Raw genomic sequence first — 11,463 nt, 5'->3', positions numbered from 1 at the left:
GCCCACTGAGCATGGTTGTTGGTGATCACGATGGCTTGGAACACACTGAGGAAAGATGTGGTGCAGAGGGAAAGACCCCGGCCCACTCGGTAAAAGAATAAAATTGCCTGACAACCAGCGTCGTTGAGAAAGTTTCTTATTCCAAAGAAAGAGATTAATTCAGGAAACCCGGCAAATAAAATTGTCATCATATTGGCAAAAGTTAAGTGAGTAAATATCCAATCTATTGGTTTATTTCTTTGCAGAAAGGTTTCAACATATAGCATAAGCAACAATGAATTTCCAATAAAACCAATCATGAATTGGAAACAAAATAATACTCCCCAAACAGTATCTTGAAGAGTTACTGTGTCCATCGCTTTCTTGTTCGTTGAATAAGGACCTAGACAAAGTATAAATAACAGACTGGTTGGTGAACTTGAGAGAAGTGTCACTCCATGCTGGTGTGAATGTGACTTACCCATTGTGTCAGTAGAATGTGTAAAAGTGCTGTCATTTTTCAGAAAATGAAAAACTAATGCGACAAGAATTTTTAAAGAGTTATCAACATCATTTAGGAGGAACTATTGCTTCTATTTGTTTTGTGTTTTAGTCACAACCAGAATTACAGATTGATTCCTCCTGGCTCTGCACTCAGGGATCACTCCTGGTATGCGTGGAGGACCCTATGAGATGTAGGGGATCGAACCTGGGTCTGCCATGTGCAAGGCAGGCACCCTACACACTGTACTATCTCTGACTCCTGTTGTTTTTATATTTGTAAAGCCAGTTGGCTATTTCCAGAGAAGTAAAGTTAGAATCTTGTTGAGTAATTTTTTAATCAATTATATATTTTATATCCTAGAGGTTATATTTAAGTCATATAGGTAGCTTAGATTGGTTCTATTTAACTTGATAGCTTTCATGTGTTTCCATAATATTTCCCAGAATCTGATAATCAGGTCTTGTTACTTTTTTTCCTTTGGCTTTTTGGGTCACACCCAGGAATGCTCAGGGATTATTTCTGGCTCTACAATCAGGAGTTACCTCTCTTTGTGTTCAGGGAACCCTATGGGGTGCCAGGGATTGAACCCTAGTCGGCCACATGCCAGTCAAATGCCATAGTCAATGAAAGTTTGCTTTGGACTCATTGTAGTCTTTTAAATGATACCATTGGATCTCCATTTTACATGAAATCATTCTGGCCTCTCCCCTGATTCTGTCTCAGAGAATCACAGGACAATCAGATTCTATAGACTTCTCTTCTGAATCTTTTGTATCATTACCTCCAGTGCTCCAAAATGGTTTTATTTGAGAACTCTGACCAGCGAGCTTGGTCACACAGAATGGAATACACATCAGGAGTGTCCAATCTTTAGGATCACCCAAACAGATAGCACACAGAGCAGCCATTTATTCATCTATATCGCTCCTGCATCCTGGTTCCCGTCATGTGAGCCGCTGTTGAAGTTGACAAACACGTTCAGCACTGTGAGTAGACACAGCACAATTAAGGGGTGCATGAAGACAGAGACCCGGATATTTCAAATGAATAATCAGCGGCACCCTTAAAGGATAGATTACGTGACAATTTGCTATTCTATTCTGGCCTGGACATGCCTGTCTGCTTCCCTCTGGATTAAACTTGTTTTCCTCAGGGACGATCCCTACCTGGGGGTTCCTGTTAGGGGGTGAATTTCCCACCTCTCGCTATTCCTTATCCAGGTCTCTTGCAGTGTCCGGGAATTCATAGGTAATTTGGTTCAGTGAAGGTCTCAATATCTTTCCTGGACATTACCTTCATTTACTTCTCTACCATGAGTTAGAGCTTCTCAAGAACCCTTTCTTGGGGTAGAGCATTTGCCTTCCATGCAGCCAACCCGGGTTCTCAATGTCCCGCACCCCAAGGGGTGCCCCCAGCACTGCCAGGAGTGATTTTTGAGTGCAGAGCCAGGAGTAAGCCCTGAGCATTGTCGGGTGTGGCCCCTCAAAACAAACCCAAGGGAGGCAATTTGGGGCAAAACTCCGAGGATCCAATTTTCTCTTGTGCAGGGGCTGGACTTCATGGTGGGGCAGGGTGAAGAGCATGAAGTGGTTTACACACCATACAGCTGTTAGAAAAAATGATACTGTGCAATTTGCTTATAAATGCATGGACATGGACAATATCATGCAGAGTGAAATAAGTCAGCAGGAGACGGATAGACATAGAACGCACTCATTTGTGGGATTAAAAAAAAACCCATACAGTATAAGTTTAACAACCATAAACAGTAGAAACAAAGTCCAGGAGGATTGGTTCGTGATTGGAAGCCTGTCTCAGGGCCGGAGGAGAGGCAGTTGGTTTAGAGGAGGAGCCACTATTGACAATGCTGGTTGGAACAGATTGCTCTGGATGGGAGATGTGTGCTGGGAGTGGGTAAAGGGCCAAACATGACGGACTCTCAGGATCTGTGTTGCAAGCTACAATGCTCATAAAGAGAGAAAAAGATAGAGAGATACAGAGAGAGACAGAGACAGACAACGACTGACAGATAAACAGAGATAGGCAGAGACATAGAGATACAGAGACAGAGACAGATAGAGAAAGAAGAAAAGTGCCTGCCATAGAGGCAGGTGCAAGGGGACCCTTAGCAGGAGGGATACTAGGAACATTGGTGTTGGGAAATGTACACTGGTTGAGGAATGGGTGTTGGAACATTGTATGACTGTAACTCCCTCAAGAAAGCTTGTTACTATATCTCACAGTGATTCAATTAACACACACACAAAGAAATTTGTTGTGTGTTGTGGGTCTCTCTCCTTCCTGCCCCTTAAATACCGTACCCAATGATTTGAATGCTTCCTTTGATCACGAGCCTACTTCCAGTTGATTCTCAGTCACTCATTTTGAAACACTCGTCATCCACCTACAACCTCTGTTGCTTTCCCTGCAGAAAAGTTAATTGAGCCCAAATCACTGTCTTCCCTCCACAGATGCTAATCGCGGTGGCAGTGCCTAACCCAACCCCTGCTCCATTTTGGTGGTGCGATGCTGAGGAAAGCCATTTTCAGTCCCCATCCCCTCACCCTCTCACATTTATTGATTCTCACTTCTCACTCAGGTTCAGGCCATCATCACACATTCTTATTCTGCTTATTTTATAGAAATTCATGATTAGGGTTGAAGCCTTAGTACAGCCGCTAGACATTTGCTTTGCACATGGCCAGCTGGGGTTCAATCGCTGGCATTCCATATGGTTCCCTGTGCAGTACCAGGAGTAATTCCTGACTGCAGGGCCAGGAGTAATCCCTGAGTATCACCAGGGGTGGAAAATAAAGAAAAAAGAAAGAAATGAGTTTATTTTATTCTGATGCGAATGACAACTTTGTTTTCTTTATTTTCCACCCCTGGTGATACTCAGCAAAAGTTTCACAATATTTCCCATGTAGGGACAGCCATGAGGGAAACAAGCAAAAGGATTATTTTAAGAAGAATTGGTTTCATGGGGCTGGAGCAATAGCACAGTCAGTAGGGCATTTGCCTTGCACGCGGCCAACCCGGGTTCGATTCCCAGCATCCCATATGGTCCCCTGAGCACCATCAGGGGTGGTTCCTGAGTGCAGAGCCAGGAGTGACCCCTGTGCATCATCTGGTGTGACCAAAATAGCAAAAAAATATGGCCTGGAGCAATAGCACAGCGGGGAGGACACTTGCCTTGAACACGGTTGTCTTGGGTTCGATCCCTTGGTACCACATATCCTCTGAGCCCCAGCTGGAGTGATTCCCGACATAGAGCGAGGAGTAAGCCTTGAGCACAGCCGGTGTGGCCTAAAAGCAATAAGGAACACAAGGCAAACAGCATAAGCCCATTAGGGAATTCACAAACATGGTAGAATATCATCACTTTAGGAAACATCTTAACAAAATTGACTTAACATTATGGCAGCGCCTATAATACCCTTGGCGTGTTCGATATGCCAAAAACAGGAACAATAACGGGCCACACTTCGTGTTCCTGGAGCCAGCAGACGCCACTGGGCTACACTAGCACGAGATAGAGATGAATGGAGGCGTTACTGGCGCCCAATCGAGCAAATCATGAACAACATGATGACAGTGCAACAGTGCAGTGCAGACTGAACATTTGGCAAAATAAGTCAGATTACCAAAGGACAAGTGAGACAGGCAGCTCTCTCCTTGAAAAATCTCATTCATGGGGCTGGAGTGAGAGTACAGCCCGGAGGGTAAACCTTGCATGTGTCTGACCAGTTGGATCCCGGCATTTCATATGGTCTCTCAGCACCCCCAAGAGTAATTCATGAGTGCAGAGCCAAGAGTATCCGCTGAACATTGCCAGATGTGACCCAAAAAGCAAATCCAACCAACCAAACAATCATCACACATGGGACTAGAGTGATAACACAGCGTCCCGGGAGGTCGTTTGTCTGGCACGCAGCTGATAGGGTTTGATCCTTGGCATCCCTTACGGTCCCCGAATCCCACCTGGAGTAATTCTTTTTTTTTTTTTTTTTTTTGCTTTTTGGGTCACACCCAGCAATGCACAGGGGTCACTCCTGGCTCATGCACTCAGGAATCACCCCTGGCAGTTCTCAGGGGACCATATGGGATGCTGGGATTTGAACCCGGGTCGGCCGCGTGCAAGGCAAACGCCCTACCCGCTGTGCTATCACTCCAGCCCCCCACCTGGAGTAATTCTTGAGTTCAAAGTCAGGAGTAAGCACTGAGCACCACCGGGTGTGGCTCCAAACAGAAACCAAAAAATCTTGTAGTATGCAAATGATAAATTGAGAACGACTTTTGTTTTTCTTTTTGGGTCACACCTGGCAAGGCACAGGGGTTACTCCTGGCTCTGCACTCAGCAATGACTCCTGGCAGTACTCAAGGGACCCTAAGGGATGCAGGGAATCGAACCGGGATCGGGCGCGTGCAAGGCAAACACCCTACGCTCTGTGCTATCGCTCCAGCCCCTAAGGGAGAACTAATTGATTCAAGGTTATTATAACAAATCTATAAGGTGCCAAACTGATCATTTTAGTTCATAAGTATGAACAGATCTCTCCACCGCCCAGGGCCTAGTCACAAAAGCTGAAGGCAAGGTCATGGCGGGGCCGCCCGCGGGGGGCGCCCGGGATCGCACGCCGGCGGGGGCGCCCCCGCCCGGGCCCCCGAGTCCGGGTCCCGCCGCTCTGTCCGCGCCGCTGCCGTCGCCCCCGCCGCCACCGCCACGGGAAGGGCCCAAGGCCAAGCCTAAGACGGGGCCTGAGCCCGCGGGAAACCCTCAGACAGAAGCCCCAGCCGCGCCTCGTCTAGAAGGAGCCGCGGGCCGGGGACCTGCCCCTGCGCTGGTGCAGGACGGGCCTCCCCGGGTGGCCGGGCCGTGCAGGGTGCCCTGCCGCTGGTGCCCACGGCGGGCCGGCCGGGCACCCCGGGCGCTGGGCGGGGCCGCACCCCCCGCGGGCTCATCCTGGCGCCCCTCAGCCGTGCCAAGGCGGCAGCCGGCGGCTCCCGAGGCTCCGTGGCCCCCAGGCGGCCCCTGCAGGAGGACCCCCGCCCGCCCCCTGAGGTGACGGCCAAGACCCGTACCAGACCGAGCTGCCCTTCACGGCCAAGGCCGCCCCTCGCCCACCGGCGCCTGCTGCGAGCTGCGCGGCCTCGACTCTGAGACCCGCAAGGCGCTGGCGGCCCCGCGCGGGCGGGCGCCACTGAGGCAGTTTGGGGTGACCGAGCGGTGCGGGAATGAGGCCCCCATGGAGACGCTGAGCGAGGGGACCAAGCGGCGGCCCCCAAAGGTGGGCGCCCATCGCAGCTCCATCCGGGGCGGCCGTCCCTGCACCAGGAAGCTCCGCGGTGCCGGCCACAGGCGTGAGGGTGACGAGCGGCCGCCGCTGGGGTGGCCCCGGTGGCCTGGCTGTGGGGGGCGCAGCGCCTGTGGGAGCCGGGGCTGGAGCTGGGCGCGCGGCTGGTGGCAGCGAGCGGCCTCTGGCCTCGGCCCTCCAGGCACGGGGAAGGCCGAGGAGCACCAGCGGCCGAGCAGCAACGAGTGTGAGCGCCGGCAAGCGCGCCCGGCCAGCGCCTCTGGGGCCCGGGCAGGGAGGACGCCTGCGGTCTGCGACAGAAGCGAGAGGAGGTCGGCAGCCCCCTCCCCGGGTCCGGCCGGCCCCTCCCCGGGGCCACGACCCCTCAGACGTCACTCGTCAAGTCTGCAGGCAACGTCTGTCCCCTCAGGGGCGGGTTCTGCGAGGCGCAGTTCCGGGGGCCGCTGTCCACCCAGGAGGAGGGGGCGCGGCACTTGCGGCGGCGCATCCTGGACAGGAGCTTCTCCAGAGTGGACGCCCCTCCCGAAGAGCCCCCCGCCCCGCAGGCACAGACGGCCGTGGCCGAGGCGCCCTGACGCGCGCAGTCCACACCCTCCTGCACCCTCTCCTCCCTCTTTCCTTTCCGTTTCCAAAGGAGCAAGCCAGAGCCTCCAACCGTCCCCAGGGGGCCGGGCACACTGCAGCCGGGACACCCTCCCCCAGCAGAGCACTCGGGGCCTGGGGGGGTTCCTTGCTCGTGGGGGGCAGCCAGGGGTCTGCGCTTGCCTTCGATGGCCATTCCCAGAGCCCCCAAAGACCCCCTGTCCTGGCTCACTCCTGTCCCCGTGGACCTATTCACTTCGGACACGTGCACGCACGCACCTCGTGAGACCTGGGATCTGCCGAGCCCCCCAGTTCCCGAGTTGAGCGACCAAATCCCGCCAAGCTGCTTGCTCAGGGGAGGCCGGGAGCCCCTACTGAGCCAGGAGGCCACGGAAACCCTTGCTTGCCTTGCCCCCCAGGGGTTTCCCCAGCAGGAAGAGCTCAGAGCTGACAGCTGCCCCCTGCCAGGTCAAGTGCCCCAGCCTTGGGGCTTGGGCGGGAGGGGTTGCGGTGGGCTCCCCCACGCCCGCCCTCCCCACTTTTCTCTGTTGCTTTCTTTCTATGTATAGCTCATCACTTTTTTTAAAACGCGTTTTGTGTAGAGAAAAAAAAAGTATGAACATATCAACTATCGTAAGTTCACCTTATTCCATTATATATCATCATATGATAAAGAAATAAAGAAGATAAATAATGAAAATTAACAATTGTTAGATTTCTTGATTCACTATTAATGAATGATCTACACTGGTTAATATTTTAACCTCCAAAAATATTGTGGTAACACAATTCACAAAATAGTTGCAAAGTTAAAGGATTTTCAACATTATTTCTCCGATAAAATATTCTAATTGAAAAAAGTAATTTCACTTGATGAAAGAAATTCTTCCTCAAAATTTTTTAAACTCATAGAAAGACGTTTTGGTAAGGCAGAAAAAAAAAACTTTGAGTACATAAATCATTGATGAATCAGAACATCTGGTATTGTAGTAGACAATTCTCACCAATTAAAACCTCTAAAATTTATTAAAATAAACCTCAAACAACCTTAAAATTAATTAATTAAGCTGAATTAGATAAGGTAGTCCTAATACTCTTTGTTGGTTTGCTTTTTTTTTTTTTTTTTGCCACACTTGGCAGTGCTCAGGGCTTACTCCTGGCTCTGCACTTAGGGATCAATCCTGGTGGCTCAGTGACCCTGTGGGATTCGGGGATTTAACCTGGGTCAGCTGGAAGCATGGCAAGAGCCCTCCCCGCTGCACTGTGGCTTCAGTCCCAGTCCCAACTGTTCTAAAATTTTGGTTATTAGATTATAAGAAATAAGAAAAAATATATAAAAAGGCATTTGGGAGAAAAGTTAACAATTAATGAGAAATGCATAAAGAGGTGGGGGGAATAAATGAAAGGAAACTGAACTCAGAAAACTAAGGTTAATCAGAGTGGAAAGGAGAACAGAGTTGCTGTAAAAGTGATGAGTGCGGATGTCAATATTCTTAGTGAATTGGTCTGTGTGTTACTCTAAGAACTAGTTTTGGCCACCATAAGGTTTTAAAAAATATTTTTAACTGAAAATGCAGATTAAGATCAATCAAAGGGGCCAGAGTGATAGTCCAGTGCATAGGGTGCTTGCCTTGCTCCTGGTTTGTTTGGGATTAATCCCCGGCATTGTATACGGTCCTTGGAACCCACCAGGATTGAACCCTGAGGACAGAATCAGGAGTAAGTACTGAGCACTGCTGGTGTGACCCCCAAACAACCAAAATTAAATAATAGGGAAAGAACAGAAGAATACAAAGCATAACAAAATATATGGTTGAAACTGCAGAGAAGAAAATCATAAATTGATGGGGCTAGAGTGACAGTGCAGTGGGTAGGGCGGTTGCCTTTCACTCAGTCCACCAGGATTCCATCCCCAGTATCCCCTGAGCACGACCACAGTAATTCCTGCTTGCCTTGCACACAGCTGACCAGTTACCATCCCTTAGGGTCCCCTGAGCACCACCAGGAGTAATTCCTGCGTGCAGAGGCTGGGTAACCCTTCAGCATCACTTGGTGTGACTCAAAAGCAAAAAACAAAACAAAGAAGAAAAAACCTCCAGAATATAATGAGTATAAAGGAATGTGAGTATAGGAACTTGGGTGAGTTTAGCATTAGAAAGCTAATGCTAAATGCACCCCAGTGTCCCAGAAAAACAGGATCAGGAAAAATAAATTCTTCTTCTCTTTTTTTTTCTTGGGTCACCCCTAGTGATACTCGGGTTACTCCTGGCTCTGCATTAAGGAAATACTCCTGGCAGTGCTCGAGGGACACTATGAAATGTCGGGGATTTTGGAGCCCGGGTCAGCTGTGTCCAAGGCAAATGCCCTACCCCCTGCACTATCTCTCCAGCCCCAGGGAAAGGAAATTTTCTAAAGAAAAATCCCTGTTTCTTCCTTTGAGCAGGCACAGAGACAGGAGGTACTTACTGAGTCTGAGGCTGGCGAAGTTGACGGGACCCTCTGCCAGGCTGCGGGTGAATGTCTGTGTGTTAATCCAGTGCTATAAAAACAACAGTGACTTGGTCCCCAGACACCCTGTCACTTGGAGCTCAGCAAACTTTCTGATTTGCCCATGGACCCACAAATTACTGTCTGAGTTGCAAAAGGATCAATTTAGAAAAGTTTTTAATGCAAGTCCCCCTCAGGTGTTCACTTCAGAAACTTTCCCATTACGTCAGCCCGAGTCTTCGGAGTCCTGCAGGAGCAGAGCAGAAAAGAAACTTGGGCATAATTGGCTACTCGCAGAGAAATCAAAAGTTCTCATAACTGATCAAGTAGCTCTGACAACTTTTAGAGAGTAATTGCTTTTCTCTAAGGCTTCTCTCAATTTGGGATTTATTGTGGAACAACCAAGTCTGAACTGACTTAGGAAAAGAAGAATTGTAAATGATAATTCCTTTTTAAAATTAAAAATAATTTAATGAATCACCTTGACATATAGTTACACACTTACAAAGCTTTCATGTTTGAGTTTCAGTCATACAATGATCGAGTACCCATCCCTCCACCAGTGCCCATTCTCCAGCACCAATGTTCTCAGTACCCCTCTGGCTATCCCCACCCTATCCCCCTGACCCCTGCCTCTGTGGCAGACACATTCCCTTTCTCTCTCTCTCTCCTTATGAGTGCTATGATTTGCAATAAGGTAGCAAGTGGCCATCACGTTTGGTGTATAGTCTACTTTCAGCACACATAAATGATAAATCTTAAGTATAAAAACTATCAACCTGCACATGGTGTTTGCCTTGCACACTGCCAACCTGGGTTCAATTCCTCAGCCACTGTCAGAGAGCCCTGCAAGCTACAGAGAGTATCTCGCGCACACACCAGAGCCTGGCAAGCTCCCCATGGCGTATTTGATATGCCAAAAACAGTTAACAAGTCTCACAATGGAGGGAGACATTACTGGTGCTCACTCGAGCACATTGATGAACAACAGGATGACAGCGATACAGTGATTTTTGGCTAGTTTGGGGTCACACCTGATGATGCTCAGGGGTTTCTTCTGGCTCTGTACTCAGGAATGGCAGAGCTCAGGGGACCAAATGGGATGCCTTGGATCGAACCTGCTTTAGCCTCGTGCAAGGTTTGAACACTCTACCTGCTCTACTGTCGCTCATTCTCCCATTGTCAGACCACACTAAGGATCCAAACAAACATCCTCTGAAAATGAAAACACTCGAATCTCTGCCTTCTATTTTTGGGAACTTGGTGCAATGGACAAATGATTCAATTTTATAGTGAACGAAGCATTGAAATGCATGTAGAATAAAGCTTGAGATAATTGCTGGTTTCATACTTCTCTTACAAAATTTTCTATCAGCCTTATTTGTATAGTATTTTGAGGCAAATTTCATGTCTAATACTGCGACTTCTTAGGGGAATAGCAGACTCTTTCCTGTGATCCATTCTTTAAACGGGGTTTTGTTTGTTTGTTTGTTTTGTCTTGTTTTATTTTTGGGTCACACCTGGTTGTGCTCAGGGCTTACCCCTGGCTCTGCACTCATAGTTCACTCCTGGCATGCTTGGGGGACCATAGAGGATGCTGGTGTTTGAACCCAGATTGGCCACATGCAAGGTAAATGCCCTCCCAGATGTACTATCGCTCCTGCCCTCTTTACACATTTTGATCTGGAAATACTTAATCATTTGACAAGATTTGTGAACGTTTTTTAATGTGTAACTGTCAGAAGTTATTGAAAATTCATAGGCTAAATATTATTGATGATCTGTCAGTGTTATTAATTTACCATGTAGGGTCTGGAGAGATACAGTACAGTGGATAGATAGGGCACTTGCTTTGCATGCCCTGGACCCAGATTCTATTTCTGGCATGTCATATGGTCCCACAAGCATCGCCAGGACTAATTCCTGAGTTCAGAGCCAGTAGTAATGATCACTATTGAGTGTGGTCCCTCCAAAAAAATTTGGCCATGCATACGTGTGCAAGGGAGATTATTAAAACCTTTAAGTTCACATTTTAAGTGAAAAGGCTATGTTATGTAGGTTTTTAGAAATTAAGTGCACTGTCAAAAGGTTTGTGATCTAGTAAGAGAATGTTTATTTTATTTATTTATTTATTTATTTATTTATTTGCTTTTTGGGTCACACCCAGCAATGCACAGAAGTTACTCCTGGCTCTTCACTCAGGAATTAACTACTGGCGGTGCTCAGGGGACCATATGGGATGCTGGGATTCGAACCCGGGCCAGCCGCATGCAAGGTAAACGCCCTACCCGCTGTGCTATCACTCCAGCCCCGGAGAATGTTTATTTTAAATAGGAAATCGGAAGTGTCATGTTTCAAAGGTGAGATTTGGGGGACCCTATGAGAGTAATAGTACTATGGGCATGAAGTAAGCATGTTCAGAGAGCGACCTTCCAGCAGAGGAGGGATGTTGGTTGGTGTGTCCCTCTGAATGGCTTCTTCATTCCAGTTCATTCCAGATAAAAACCAGCCTTTCATGAGCTGTAGAGATAGTGCAGTGAGTAAGGCGCTTCTCTGGCATGTGACCGACCTGGGTTTGATCCTCGACATCCTAAG

General features: G+C 48.4%; 1 pseudogene; it reads left to right on the top strand.

Annotated features, from left to right (window-relative positions):
- Positions 1 to 11: 11 nt before the first annotated feature.
- Positions 12 to 6,481, top strand: LOC129401841 (protein Wiz-like; annotated as a pseudogene).
- The last annotated feature ends 4,982 nt before the right edge of the window (positions 6,482 to 11,463 follow it).

Source organism: Sorex araneus, chromosome 2, assembly GCF_027595985.1.
Source record: "Sorex araneus isolate mSorAra2 chromosome 2, mSorAra2.pri, whole genome shotgun sequence".
NCBI classification, from domain to species: Eukaryota; Metazoa; Chordata; class Mammalia; order Eulipotyphla; family Soricidae; genus Sorex; species Sorex araneus.
The sequence above is the reverse complement of the archived record's forward strand: the minus strand, read 5'-3'. Positions and strand labels throughout refer to the sequence as shown.